General features: G+C 43.2%; 1 long non-coding RNA gene across 1 annotated transcript in view; it reads right to left on the bottom strand.

Annotated features, from left to right (window-relative positions):
• Window positions 1-938: 938 nt before the first annotated feature.
• Window positions 939-14,935, bottom strand: part of LOC125162905 (uncharacterized) — a 90,572-nt gene continuing 76,575 nt past the window's right edge. Inside the window, exons 3-5 of the long non-coding RNA XR_007151212.1 lie at window positions 7,341-7,483; window positions 6,540-6,784; window positions 939-3,500 (exon numbers count right to left, since the gene is read on the bottom strand). This is a non-coding gene — a long non-coding RNA (uncharacterized LOC125162905). The remainder of the gene's footprint in view (window positions 3,501-6,539; window positions 6,785-7,340; window positions 7,484-14,935) is intronic.

The following is a 14,935-nucleotide window of genomic DNA, read 5'->3' as shown; positions in this document are numbered from 1 at the left end:
CTAGTGGTAGTGAGATAACCAAACGTACAAACAAGGCGACCTTTCTTCCTTCCCCTCCTGATACCTGGCGTGAGGACGCTGGTGGCCAGGGCAGGCCAAGGCGGGTCGTGAAGCATTGTGCAGTCATTAGTTTGGGGGCAGCAGGGGCGGAGGACGCGCTTTTCATTTCACTTGGGAGCGCTGTGAGGAAGGATGAGGACAGAGCTGAGCTGACTCCATTTTTCCTTTTTTCAGGCAGTTAGCTGCCAGTTTGTTGATTTTGAAACTGAGTACCAGGGAAAACACCTCGACTGTTCAAATTCTTCAAAACAACAACAAACCTGCACTTTTCACATGTTTTTTTTATTTTGACAAAAGAAGTCTTTTTTTTTTTTTTTTTTGAGTGAGGTAAATAGGGGAAATTACCCTAAGTTTGTAACATTGTTTGCTGGGAACCTCTCTGATGTCAGTCCTTCCGCTCCTCCCACCCTGGCCTGCTCTTAAGACAAAAGAGAGAAGAGCTGGGTCTTCGGACAATGAAAACAAAGGCCCAGTGCCGAGGCCTTTGTCTAACCTTGCAGAGATCGAGGTTAGGTCTGAGCAGAGCATGTCCCCAGACAGCCGGGAGTCCTTCCTGGCAGGACAGCTTCACGCCTGGAATCTGCCCACTCAGGGCTGCCCTCATGTGGGGACCCCTTGGTCCAGGGGCTTCTCTTTAATAACATCTGAGCTTTTTTTTTTAATAATTTTTTTTTTAACATTTATTTATTATTGAGAGACAGAGAGACATGGAATGTGAGCAGGGTTGGGGTAGAGAGAGAGAGGGAGACACAGAATCCGAAGCAGGCTCCAGGCCCTGGGCTGTCACCACAGAGCTGGATGCGGGGCTCAAACTCACAAACTGCGAGATCATGACCTGATCCGAAGTCAGACATTCAACCGACTGAGCCACCTAGGTGCCCCGAATTTTTGTTTTTATTTCCTGGCTTCAAAAAGATAACAAAAGGATGAGCTAGAGAGACTGAATCCATAGAACAGAATGACACACATACACAGAAATAAGTTGTATGTTCACAAATATACATACAAAGATTAAGCACTGGGGTTGCAATTTAATGATAACTTCCCCCCAAGGAAGTTTTAAAATAAAATAAAAACAAATAGAGCAAAGAAAACTCCTTTGCCAGATAGGGTCCAGTTATGGGTATTCCTGAGATTTTTCAGGTTCTCTTTTGCTTGTGAGCCCTCTTGCCCCTAATTGCTGTCTCCATGGTTGGCATTAGAAGGGTCACTGCCTGGTCTCAGGACTTTCGTTCCCTTTGGGGAGCCCCATACCTGTCTTTGTCTCCATTTGGTAAAATGTGGGGCTTGAAGCAGCTGTGTGCACAGTGTGGGCCCCTGCACAGAGCCAAGCAATGGTCCAAGGTAGGATGGTGTGCTCCCTACCAGCCTACACTGGGCTCTGTGCCTCTCCTCTCTGCCAGGCTGCAGAGGGAAGGTTTACTGGCTTTCTGCATTCTATGGAAAGACAACTATCTCCAGGCTGAGTGTTCTCAGAAAAATCTACCACTAGAGTGGAAAAGCCACTCCTGTTACTTTTTTTGTCCTACAAATACCCATTGCTGGAAGGATATGTGACTGTGGTGCATGTAGTAGTTTCCTAGGGCTGCCATAAGAAAGTGTCACCGACTGGGTGGTTATCTACTTAATAAATAAAAACTTACTGTCTCACAGCTCTGGAGGCCAGAAGTCCAAAACCAAGGTGTGGGCAGGGCTGTGCTCCCTCTGCAGGCTCTGGGGAAGGATCTGTTCCAGGCCTGTCTCCTAGCTTCTGGTAGCCTCAGGCATTCCTTGGCTTATAGATGCAACATCACTCCAAATCTCTGCCCCTCCACGGTGTTCTTCCTGTGTCTCCACATCTTCTTCCCTCTGTATGTCTGTGTGTCTGTCTCTGTATTCAAATTTCCCCTTTTTAGAAAGACATGAGTCATATTGGATTAGTGCCCACCCTAATGGCCTCGTTTTAACCTGATTAAATCTGTAAAGACCCTCTTTCCAAATAAGATCACATTCTGAGGTTTGGAGGATAGTACTTCAGCATATCTATTTTGGGGGACACAATTCAGCCACTACTGGTAGTCAACCTTGTCGTCTAAATATCTTCTCAGCTTACAAGGAACACTGCTGTCTCTTGCTTTGTGCGCCAGCTTGTGGAATCTTCTGTAACTAGAGTAATAACAGGGTTCAAACAAAGAGTAAAGAAGACCTGCACAGTATGTAGGGTTAAGTCATCGCATTGGCTTTAGAAATCTCTGCTTGGCTACTTCTCCTCAGCCTGCTCAGTCTCCTCTTCCAGTTCCACCCAAGGTTTCTTTTCTAAACTCCCAGCGCTCAGACACATCTGAGCTGCTCTTCCTTCCTGTTATAATGGCTCTCACCAGTAACAAGAAACGTATTATTCATGATGGGGAGGGGGGGAAATGCTGGAAAATGTGTCAACACTACTATTGGTGGCCTAGTAGCAGCCCACACTCATTATGGGGCAGTTGTGATGGAAGACTGGAAGAGACATTTTGAGATCCTCAGGTGAAAAGTCATTGAAAAGAGACATCATTCGGGTTGGATTGTCACAGCATTTTCTTCGCAAAATCAAAGCACATTTGTGTTAATGAACATCTTGGGTTCTCCTCATTTTCTAGGCAATATTCATACCAAACCCACAATACAAATCCTGTCCTCCAGAGCTCACACGATGATATGACTAATTACCTTTTATTTCCATAGCACTGCTCCTGCCTCCCCAGATTCTCTTATCAGCCTCCTGAGTTAGAGTAACAGATAGGATGAGCAGGTGAGAAAAATGGTGGAGTTCGAAAAATGGCAGGGATGCACTAGGGCCTGGGTCTCCAGCCTGCGTTTCCTTTCCTCCCAGCGGGCTGCTAGCTCCTTGCACAAACTCATGGTACTCGAATAAGACATGTTGGTTTCGTGTACAGGTTGGGCCAGTTTTCAGCGTCTTGTTTGAACGTACTGTTTTTGACTTTTATTTTCCAGTTTTTCTAGTTGGGTAAGCCTGGGGTAGATAAGTTGGATCAGAGGAGAGATCCCACTCTGACTACAAAGGCTTCCCTGGCAGGTGGGATTTAAAAGGGAAAGTGGTGAGAGTAAGCTTGGAGGAGCCAGGTGATAGGCGGAGTCAAACCCTGTTTTTGCATAGAGCAGACCAGAGCACTTCATGCAAGCTTCATGCAAAAGGGCGTTGGGAGAACTGGATTTTCTTTCTTTCTTTCTTTCTTTCTTTCTTTCTTCCTTCCTTTTACTTTTTCCCCTCACTTGGAAAAATTTGTTTTTCTTTCTGATAATTCACTAGCACTGTACAAAAAAGTAAACAGTACATAGAAAGTGAAGGTTTCTACAATGTCAGTACTTCTCCACTCTGGCTGTGGGGCAGCCGCATAGATGGTAGTGCGAGTTATTTTCATCCAGACTTCTTCAAACACTGTGTATGTCTGCATCTTTATCTAGATAGAAATAGCACCATTAACAGAGTCATAACATTGTGATTTTTCTACACTTTCTCCTCTTACAGTGCAGAAAATTTCCCGTGTCAAACCATGAAGACGTAACCTATACTTTTTCTTAAAAAATTACATTTCATATTTTAGAATAAAGCAATTCTTGCACAGATTCAAAGCACACAGAAAAGTACAAAGTGAAAAGTAAAGTCTTTCATGCTTTACCTCTAGTCCTTTTCCCCGAAGGTAACCAATGAGATTGCTGTAACAGTTTCCTACATATCCTTCCAGAAGTATAATTACTAAAGTCTCCATACATGTGCATATAGATAACATTACTTTGTTCTGTAACTTACTTTGTGTATGCAACACATCTTGAGATTAAAAAAAATTTTTTTAATGTTTATTTTATTTTTGACAGCGAGAGAGTATGAGCGGGGGAGAGGCAGAGAGGGAGACACAGAATCTGAAGCAGGCTCCACACTCCGAGCTGTCAGCATAGAGCCCAACCCGGGACTCGAACCCATGAAGTGTGAGATCATGACCTGAGCCAAAGTTGGATGCTTAACCGACTGAGCCACCCAAGCACCCTTTTTTAAATTTAAAAAAAAAAAATTTTTTTAATGTTGAGAGATTTCAAAAAATCAGTATATACAGAGATACTTCCCTTTTCTGACAGATGTGTAATATTCCATTGCATGAATACACATTTCTTTCTTTCTTTCTTTCTTTCTTTCTTTCTTTCTTTCTTTCTCTTTCTTTCTTTTTTTCTATTTCCTTTTTTTTAAATTTTTTTTTAATGTTTATTTTTGAGACAGAGAGAGACAGAGCATGAACGGGGGAGGGGCAGAGAGAGAGGGAGACACAGAATCAGAAACAGGCTCCAGGCTCTGAGCCATCAGCCCAGAGCCCGACGCTCGAACTCACGGACTGCGAGATGGTGACCTGAGCTGAAGTCCGATGCTCAACTGACTGAGCCACCCAGGCGCCCCTCTGTTTCCTTTTAAGTAGGCTTCATGCCCAGTGTGGAGCCCAACACAGGGCTTGAACTAACCACCCTGGGATCAAGACCTGAGCTGAAATCAAGAGTCAGACGCTTAACCAACTGACCCACTCAAGCAGCTCAAACACACCATTATTTAGTAAACATTTAAGTTGTTTTAAAATTTTGTACTAAAACAAATGGTCCTAGAATAAACATCCTTATATATTCATCTCTGTATATAGAATAAAACATTAGTGCTCAATTCTCCACCCTCTCACCAGCCCTGGGCATTAGCACTTCATTTATTGATTTATACTTTTACAAAATCTTTTGCCGATTTTTTTTTATTTCTTTTGCCAATTTGACCAGTGATATCTTGCTTTAGTTTTCATTTCTTTGATTATTAAGGCATTTAACCCTATTTTATATGGTTTGTTACCCTGAATTGCCTGTTCATGACTTTTGCTTAGGTGTTCATTGGAATAATTATCTTTTATCTTTTGATAACAGGAGGATCACATTTTCATGGAAACATGCCCAGAGAACTCCAAGGATAGATCCAAAGTTTTAAAAAGTAATTATTCTTTACATATTCATAATTTTCTAATAAACTCAACACAGACCAGGCTAAAGTTTACATCTGTTAAAGAAAAAAAAAAGATGCAGGAGGAAAGCACAGCTTGTTTTCCAATGTCTCTTGTCATCTGAAGAGCATTTTTAATTTTTTTTATGTTTCTTTATTTTATTTTTGAGAGAGAGAGAGAGAGAGAGCGAGAGGTGGAAGGGTAGAGAGAGGGAGAGAGAGAATCCCAAACAGGCTCTGCATTGTCAGCACCGAGCCTAATGTGGGACTTGAACTCACAAACTATGAGCTCATGACCTGAGCCACCCAGGTGCCTCTGAAGATCACTTTTTTTTCTTTGTTTCTATTTTTTTTTATTTTTAAAAATTTATATCCAAATTAGTTAGCATATAGTGCAACAATGATTTCAGGAGTAGATTCCTTAGTGCCCCTTACCCATTTAGCCCATCCCCCCTCCCACAACCCCTCCAGTAGCCCTTGGTTTGTTCTCCATATTTATGAGTCTCTTCTGTTTTGTCCCCCTCCCTGTTTTTATATTATTTTTGTTTCCCTTACCTTATGTTCATTTGTTTTGTCTCTTCAAGTCCTTATATGAGTGAAGTCATATGATGTTTGTCTTTCTCTGACTGACTAATTTCACTTAGCATAATACCCTCCAGTTCCATCCACATAGTGGCACATGGCAAGACTTCGTTCTTTTTGATTGCTGAGTAATACTCCATTGTATATATATACCACATCTTCTTTATCCATTCATCCATCTATGGACATTTGGGCTCTTTCCATACTTTGGTTATTGTTGATAGTGCTGCTATAAACATGGGGGTGCACATGTCCCTTTGAAACAGCACACCTGTATCCCTTGGATAAATGCCTAGTAGTGCAATGGCTGGGTCATAGGGTAGTTCTATTTTTAGTTTTTTGAGGAACCTCCATACTGTTTTCCAGAGTGGCTGCCCCAGCTTGCATTCCCAACCTGAAGATCATTTTTAAGGAGGTAGTGAATATGCTAAGGAAATCATTCTTATCAATTTAACACAGATTCCTCATAAGCGACTCTTTGCTATTTTAGCATACACATAAATAAAAGTAATAAAACAATTGTACATGATAGACTTTCACTCATTCTGACTGATTCCCCCTCAGTTCAAATTACTGAAGTTCTCTTATAATACTGAAAAACAAATCCACTTACAGAGCCAGTGACATCATAATGATTAAGACTGAATTCATTTGCACTCCCTCACACATTTTCCTACTGGATGAGCGGCTTCCTTGTTTAAATATGGAATTCTGTGATCATAAAATGGATTCCATCCAGATACAAAATACGAAAAACTGAACTCATGGGAAATGACCCTTGCAGGGGACACCACCCTCAGGCTTGAAGGGATTTTCTATTTCATCAACTGTAGATGAACCATAATAATAAAACATAAAATATTACACAAAGATTAGAAAATCAAGAATCACATACCTTACAGCATTGTCTTTAGAGTCAAACTCATTCTCAGCATCTATAGCCAGTCCACTTGGTCTCTCCCCAGGAATCATCCCTCAGTAGAGCTGAGGGATCCTTCTCTGTGCTTCCAGAACACTGCATGCCTCTCCTTTCTTACTATACAATTTTGAAATGACATGGGATGCCGGTTTGCTTGCTAGCTCTCCAGGTCAAGGCCCACGTGATGTTCACTTTTGTGTGCCTGCTAGTTGTCACAATACCTGACACAGAAAGCGTTTTGTTATTACTTGTTTTGCTGTGTTGCTGTTAATATTTTGAACTATGTGAGTCCGAGCCCCGCGTTGGGCTCTGGGCTGATGGCTCAGAGCCTGGATGGAGCCTGTTTCCGATTCTGTGTCTCCCTCTCTCTCTGACCCTCCCCCGTTCATGCTCTGTCTCTCACTCTGTCTCAAAAATAAATAAACTTAAAAAAATTTTTTTGAACTAGGTGGAGAATAGTTTTACTCTCCATTTTTTGGGTCACCTGTAGCAAACACAGCTGACTGCCCATCTAACAGCCACCCCTGCCACTTTCCCCTTTACCCTTGCTGGTTGAGCCTTGATTTTGTTTGATGTTTCACTCTCCACAAAGTTATGTGCTCAGGAAATGACTCCTCTTGCGAGAGCAGAAGTGGGGGTGGGGTATGAATGGTGACTGGTCTGTGCAATGTGGGCTGTCCTCTTCCCCTGGCCTGTGGCCCAATTCTAGCCAATGAGGTCTGAGAGTAAGCCACCTGGGGAATTTTGGAAAAGGGCTTTTCTTATAGAGAGACTCACAGGAGGAGTTGTCTTCTTTCCCCTGGGATCCCATGGATTATCTGGAACTGTGGCAGACATCTTGCAAATGAAGGTGGACATGAGACCACAGAGACATCCTCCATGGTGTGGTTGAGCTGGAGTCACTGGCCTGCCCGCTTTCACTGAAAGAGAATGAACTCCTGAATGCATCCCAATAAGTGCATCACCACATGATAAAAATGGGAAGACGCCAGAGGGGAGGAGCCTCTATTGGGAGAAACAGAGTCAAAATGGAAAGTTAAAAGGAATCAGGGTTTATCTCATGGTAGAGAAGCCTCTGGATAAACCTGGTTGCTGTTTTCAAGTTCATGGAGGGTTTCAAGGATTGAACATCAAATAGTTATACCCCATGACTTCTGCAGACCTAACGGGAAGAGGAATCTTAATTAAAGCAGGAGAGACTCTGCATGGATTTAAGAGAGAAATCTGCTTGTAGGAATGATAGAACCCTGACATGGGCCCCTGACAATGAGAGTCTGTCCCTTTGAAAATAGACAAGAGGGAAAAATATGAGTCTTAGTGGATTTTTTGTTGTTGTTGTTTATTTTGAGAGAGAGAGAGAGAGAGGGAGTTTGCACATGCAAGCGAGTAGGAGAGAAAGGCAGAGAGAGAGAATCCCAAGAAGGCTCTGCACTGTCAGTGCAGAACCGAATGCGGGGCTTGAACTCACGAAGAGTGAGATCATGACCTGAGCCAAAGTCAGACGCTTAACCAACTGAGCCACCCAGGTGCCCCAAATAGGAGTCTTTGAACAGTTTACTATTCACCTACTTAAGGCAATGGGAATAACCAAATGACTACTTGAAGTTTGTCATTTTGTGCTAATTTAGAGAACATAAATTACTGAAATTTAAGTAGGTGAAGAATCAGCTGCAGACCTCCAAAAGTATTCATTAGGCTGTAAGTTTGATCTGACAGAGCTGGAAATACCTGTTTCATCAATATAAGGCCAAAATGTCAGCGTGACATTATAATTTACATGGATAACACACTACTTATCAGAGCTTTGTGATTAGTCATGTGCCCAGAACAAGGACACTGCATGAGAAATGTAGCCTCAGGGAAGGTGGCTGATTATTTCTGGAGTGTTTATTAGTAAAGCTGATCCCAATCTGAATTCACCTTTCCATGGAAGAATGTAAAAATGAGTATTGGATTTCGTCAGTTCCTCTGACCATGTCAACACCCTTAAGTGCACACAGCAGGCAAACCACCAGGCCATGGGTGTGGGACAGCCCTGCTCAGGGCCACCCATTCCCAAGGCCAAGGCCTGGGTTCAAGGACCTACTCAAACAAATGATAATTGCAAGTTGACCTGCTAGCTGAGAAATTACGGCATGGATCATAAGTAACCGGAGACAATAACTACCTCTCCCCTTACAGCCAATTTTATATAAATCCTATTATTAGCAAGACTCTCACATGAAACCCGGAAGTTAACATAAATACAATAAAGGCATATAAAAATTGGCCTCAAAAGGTGCATTCTTGTTGATTTGATTAGGTACACATCACCAATTCATTTTACTGACACTGCAGGCTGGAGCATTTCTTTTCCTTATGAATTTGGTAGGACAAATCTTAAAATGCAGATTCTGTGTATTGTAAGCTATTTTTTTCACAAATCAACAAGTGCTCTTACGGTCACACCAGGCATGTTTTCATCGAGGCTTTTACTCCCACAGCAGGAGTTGACCCTGACCCAGCAGGACCCTGTCCTCTCCCTCAAAACGGTCTCTCCAACTTCTGTCCTCCCTTCTCCTTTCATCCTGCTTTTGAAAAGCCCTCCACACCCCTGCGTACTTCTCCGCGGCTCTTGGCAGCCCTGGAAATACTGTCTGGGTTTTGAAATCCTCCTGATTTTAGATGAGATGCCCAGGAGCTGCGAGGTGCTCCGCATGAGCTCTGGCTGTGCTGTCCCCTCCCATTCCTCCTCCCTCTCTTGGCAGCCTGCCGTGGGTGGAGGGGAGTCTGCATGTGTAGCTGGTACCAAGTAGATGGTCTGTTTGGGTCTTTGCTCTTTCCCTTCAGCTCATGAGACCGAAGAAGCGAGGGACCAGCCCTCACACAGGATCCCGGCACCTTATATCGAGGCTCTGAAGAGACCCAGAGCTGGCGGCAAACCCTAATCTCCCATCTAGCACCAGCGGGTCTTCCGGCAAGGCATTTAATCTCCGAATCTCCTCCAAAAAGTTTCCTAGGGGCGCCTGGGTGGCGCAATCGGTTAAGCGTCCGACTTCAGCCAGGTCACGATCTCGCGGTCCGTGAGTTCGAGCCCCGCGTCGGGCTCTGGGCTGATGGCTCAGAGCCTGGAGCCTGTTTCCGATTCTGTGTTTCCCTCTCTCTGCCCATCCCCCGTTCATGCTCTGTCTCTCTCTGTCCCAAAAATAAATTTAAAAAAAAGTTGAAAAAAAAATTTTTTTTTTAAATAAAAAGTTTCCTATAAGGTGGGTAATGACACGTGCTTCCTACACCGTTGTGAGGATTAGGTAGCAGACATTTAAAAAGCATCTATGTAGGGGTGCCTGGGTGGTTCAGTCAGTTGAGCATCCCACTTCAGCTCAGGTTATGATCTCGTGGTCTGTGAGTTCCAGCCCCACAGTCAGGCTCTGTGCTGACAGCTCACAGCCTGGAGCCTGCTTTGGATTCTGTGTCTCCCTCTCTCTCTGCCCCTCCCCCACTCATGCTCTGTCTCTCCGTCAAAAATAAATAAACATTAAAAAAAAAAAGCATCCATGTGTTACTCAGTGTTGTTCTAGAGAGGCAAAAACCGTTTTTATAGCAATGAGACTTCTAAATACCTGCACTCAGAAAACAACAATAGAGGGTATTTGCCACTTGGACCCCAGTCATTCTCTTTATTTAAAAGGAAACCTCGGGGCACCTGGGTGGCTCAGTCAGTTAAACATCCGGCTTTGGCTCAGGTTATGATCTCACGGTTCCGTGAGTTCCAGCCCCATGTCAGGCTGGGGTTGACAGCTCAGAGCCTGGTGCCTGCTTCGGATTCGGTGTCTCCCTCTCTCTCTGCCCTTCCCCCGCTTGCACTCTGTCTCTGTATCTCTCAAAAATAAATAAATGTTAAAAAAACAAACAAAAAAATAAAGGGAAACCTCAGTTTCAGGCCTACGGTAATCCAGCAAAATAGCTGCAGAGCCAAAGGACCTCATCTTGGAGCTCAGAGGAGGACTGACTCTTTTCCTAGAGCAACGGAGGCTACAGCAACATTGCATGTAGCACATGGCTCTCTGAGACATGGGAAGGTTAATGAGATAGCATCTAGGTGGAAAGTGCTGAGTGTGCTAAGTATTACCATGTTGCAATTACCCTAATACCAGAGCAAGTTCTCCTTTGTCCAGATCATTCAAGAGCATGTGGCTCTGAAAGAGAAGGTACAACAGATGAGACATAAAAGTACCCAAGTCTAAACACACCCTATCCCCAGGCACACTCTTCAGCAACACTGGGAGCTGCAAATAGGGAAGGGGCTTTGGCCTCTAGGGTGCTACAGTTCAATTGTTTAACACCCTGGGTTTAGAATTTATATCCTGCCACGTTTCTGCATTGCTTCCTAGAGGCCACTGACTACACAGTCATGGTGCACCCGCTCATCATCCCTGTGACCTGGGGACAAGCCATGCAAACTCTCTGGGCCTCAGTTTCCTTGCCAGGGAAAGGGAGGTAATAATCCCTACCTATGTCACGCAGTTCTGAAGCTGTAAAGCATGAGTGCTTTGAAAATTAGAAAGTGATGCATATTAACATGAATTCTTGGATGCCAGTGCCTATTCTCTCGTTGCTTATCTGACCATAACCAAAGTTAAGAAATAAAGGTCTCTGGGGCGCCTGAGTGGCTCAGTCGGTTAAGCATCCGACTTCAGCTCAGGTCACGATCTCGAGGTCCGTGAGTTCGAGCCCCACGTTGGGCTCTGGGCTGATGGCTCGGAGCCTGGAGCCTGCTTCAGATTCTGTGTCTCCCTCTCTGTCTGCCCTCCCCCGTTCATGCTCTGTCTCTTTCTGTCTCAAAAATAAATAAACGTTAAAAAATAAAAAAAATTAAAAAAATAAAGAAATAAAGGTCTCTGACTCTACTTGCTGGTGACCACCCATCATGCATCACAAAGTCTAGTTGAATTTCCACAAGGTTGAATTATGGATTAGTAAAATGGTACTACTGGTTCTGCTTTGAAGGACTAGCTTACCCATAGAAGAGTGCTTACATGTGGATCCACTAAGCCATGCTATTATAGAGAAGTAGTATTAACTTTATTCATGTAGCACGTGGAACTTTTCAAGATGCTTTCACATATATTATCTATGTGTATGTCTCTGTCTCCCAGTGAAATCTTTTGGGATATTTGCTTCTCTCCTTCCTGTTTTCCAGCATGTTACCCTTGGAAGAGGCAGAAGCCCAGGGCTTCAGGGAGCCAGGGCGTGACCCCTGGAGTCTTACTGAACATGGGCTCAGTGGCAGCAGTCACTGAGGAAATGAAGACAGCTCGAGCTACCCAGCCGGTCTCATGGACCATACACATGGGATGGGCACGGACAGCCCTGGTCACAGGGAGACAAGTGTCCCTCCACGACCACGGTCACCACTGAGGTTTTAGGAAAAGCTCCCATGTTCCCAGAGCTTCGGCTGCTGCTTACTGACAAACCAGTCCCTCAATAATCTTATTGTATGTTTTCAAAACAATTCTTCGTAATGCCCCAAGAATGTCTGAACTTCTGTGTGAACTCGGTAGTTTGCATGTTTCTCATATTATTAGTAGGAACTCCGATAGACAGGGCCCATGAGTCTTCCTGGTGGGAGCAAAGGCAGGCCTCTCGTGCGAGTGAATCCCCGATGTGCCCCCACTTCGTCTCCTTCCGATTCTCTCTCACACCCCTTCCAGTCTCTTTCTCCCCTTGCTCTCTTTATAACCAACGTTAAGAAAGAGCTTTGCTTTGATTACAGGTTACTCATTAGAGAATGCCACAAGATTCTGGTGCTCAATTTTTTTGTGAAGGAAGATTCTGAATACAAAAGGAGAGAGCAGAGATACTGCTGCCTTTGATGACCTGTTTACCCCCACCCCACGCGGCTGGGAACGGAGCATTCAGCTTCTGATTTCAGGATGACTGCACACGACCCCAGTTTTAATATCGCTTGTCATTCATAAATCCCCGAGACATCACAGACCCAGCCAGATGTGATGTGGTCTGGCCTAATCCTTCTATGGAGATGCAGGGGAGAGTGGAAGCTAAGCCTTAATTAAAAATGAGATCTGATATTGGAAAATTAAGGCTTAAAAATGCTTTGAATGGGCCTATTTGAGAGCACATTCAAGTGTATGGATACATCAATTCAGGAGATACTGTTTTTTTGCTAGGTGCAGCTAATTTTATAAAATCATAAAATACCACATTTATAGCTATAGGACAAACTGCTTCTGAATACCTCCAGCTATGCTTCGACTATATGTAGCATGATATATTTTGATATACAGATGCCAGTCCCTCTCTGGATTTCCAGTTAAAGGCATCTGTCATACAAGGAGAAGGGATCACATTGGTAAATAAAATTTAAAAATAATTCCCCAATTTTTGTCAAGTCATCCAGTCACATATTTTTATTCTTTTTTTTTCAAGAAATCTTTACTAATAATTAACTTTGTGTATGGTACCTTGTGTCTGGTACAATGAGATCTAAAAAGTCATTCTGGTCATCAAACAACTAAAAGTCATGATAAGGCAGTGATAAATTTCCTTCACAATTTAAATACCATTATAAGAAATTTCACTGCAAGTGTATTTTTTTAACTTTTTAATTTTATTTAATTTTATTATTTTTTTAATGTTTATCAAAAAAAATTTTTTTAACGTTTATTCATTTTTGAGAGACAGAGAGAGACAGAGTATGAGCGGGGAAGGGGCAGAGAGAGAGGGAGACACAGAATCTGAAGCAGGCTCCAGGCTCTGAGGTGTCAGCACAGAGCCCGACGTGGGGCTGGAACTCAAGAACCACAAGATCATGACCTGAGTGGAAGTTGGATGATTAACCGACTGAGCTACCTAGGTGGCCCTAAACTTCTTAATTTTCTTTTAGAAAGAGAGCATTGCACGTGAACTGGGGAGAGGGGCAGAAGGAGAAAGAGAGAATCCCAAGCAGGCTCTGTGCTGAGTGTGGATGGGGTGGGGAGGGGTCGATCCTATGACCCTGGGATCATGACCTGAGTAGAAATCAAGAGTTAGGTGCTCAACCGACTGAGCCACCCAGGCACTCCCATTGCAAGTGTATTTTTAATAACCAAGAGACTGCCATAGAAAATGAGGCCTGAGAATTGAGAAAGACAGATTAGCTGGAATAGTCAGACAAAGATCAGAACTGAGTGGAATCTTGCAGGATGGAGAGTGAAGAATTTCAACTGTGTTTCCATCTTTCCTTCCTAGCAAAAGGTAGAATGAACTGTGCTCTTCTTTCATGTACTCTGGACTCTTTCCAGTAGGAAGTCTAAAGTGAGTAAAACAGCCCAAATGCTGAAATCTACAGGGGAAAAAGAGCAGATTTGAGGATGCACAGATAGAGTATCATCACGCCCTAAAAAGAGCTGACTCTAGCTTGGAGAGGTGAGCCCTTTAAACTATTAGCACCTGCTACAGAAAAGGCCCTCAGTAATTATTAGTTGAATGAATGAATAAATGAATAACCAGGAGGATTCCCAGAACTTCCTCAGTTTCACCTTTTACTCTCTTTGCAGGTGCCCTTGCACCCTCCTGAAGTGAACTTGTCCCTGGGGCTGTGTAATGGCTGGATTCATATGTGCTACTTTCTTGCAGAATGGGAGTATGCAGTAATTTTCAAAAACAAAAAACAAAACTGCAAAACCCTAAAACCCCTAAAATAAATATTGCCAAACTGCTTTCTAAAGTGATTGTTCCATGGGGTGCCTGGGGGGTTCAGTCAGTTAAGCGACTGACTTTAGCTCAGGTCATGATCTCACAGTTCGTCATTTGAGGCCCACATCGGGCTCTGTGCTACAGCTCAGAGCGTGGAGCCTGCTTTGGATTCTGTGTCTCCCTCTCTCTCTCTGTCCCTCTCCCACTCATGCTCTGTCTCTCTTTCTCTCTCAAAAAGAAATAAACATTAAAAAAAATTTTTTTAAGTGGTTGTTCCAACTTACACCCCTGCTAGAACATAGTAAAATAGTTCTTGGTTGTCTAATATCCTCCCAGAACTGGGTGTCATGAAATATACCAGGATGAGAAAGGTAAAATGGCATCTCATTGTTGTTTCACTTTGCATTTCCCTGATTACTATTGAAGTTAGGTCTGTTCTCTGAAATTCCAATTAGATTCACATAATATCTTATCCACCTTGTAAGTCTCTTGGCTTCTTTTTCATACTTTTCATCTTGTTGTCTCCCTATTATACTGTATGGATAATTTGTACCAGTTTTTTTTTTTAATGCGCCCAATGTTCTGTTTACCCAATCCATTTGGAGATATTTCAGTTATAATATTTTTTTATTTTTTGATATTCTACTTGTTTTACAAATTTATAAGATCTTTACTTTTAGTCTTTTTTCCTTGTATAT

The sequence above is a fragment of the Prionailurus viverrinus genome, chromosome A1, assembly GCF_022837055.1.
Source record: "Prionailurus viverrinus isolate Anna chromosome A1, UM_Priviv_1.0, whole genome shotgun sequence".
Classification (NCBI taxonomy): domain Eukaryota; kingdom Metazoa; phylum Chordata; class Mammalia; order Carnivora; family Felidae; genus Prionailurus; species Prionailurus viverrinus.
The sequence above is the reverse complement of the archived record's forward strand: the minus strand, read 5'-3'. Positions and strand labels throughout refer to the sequence as shown.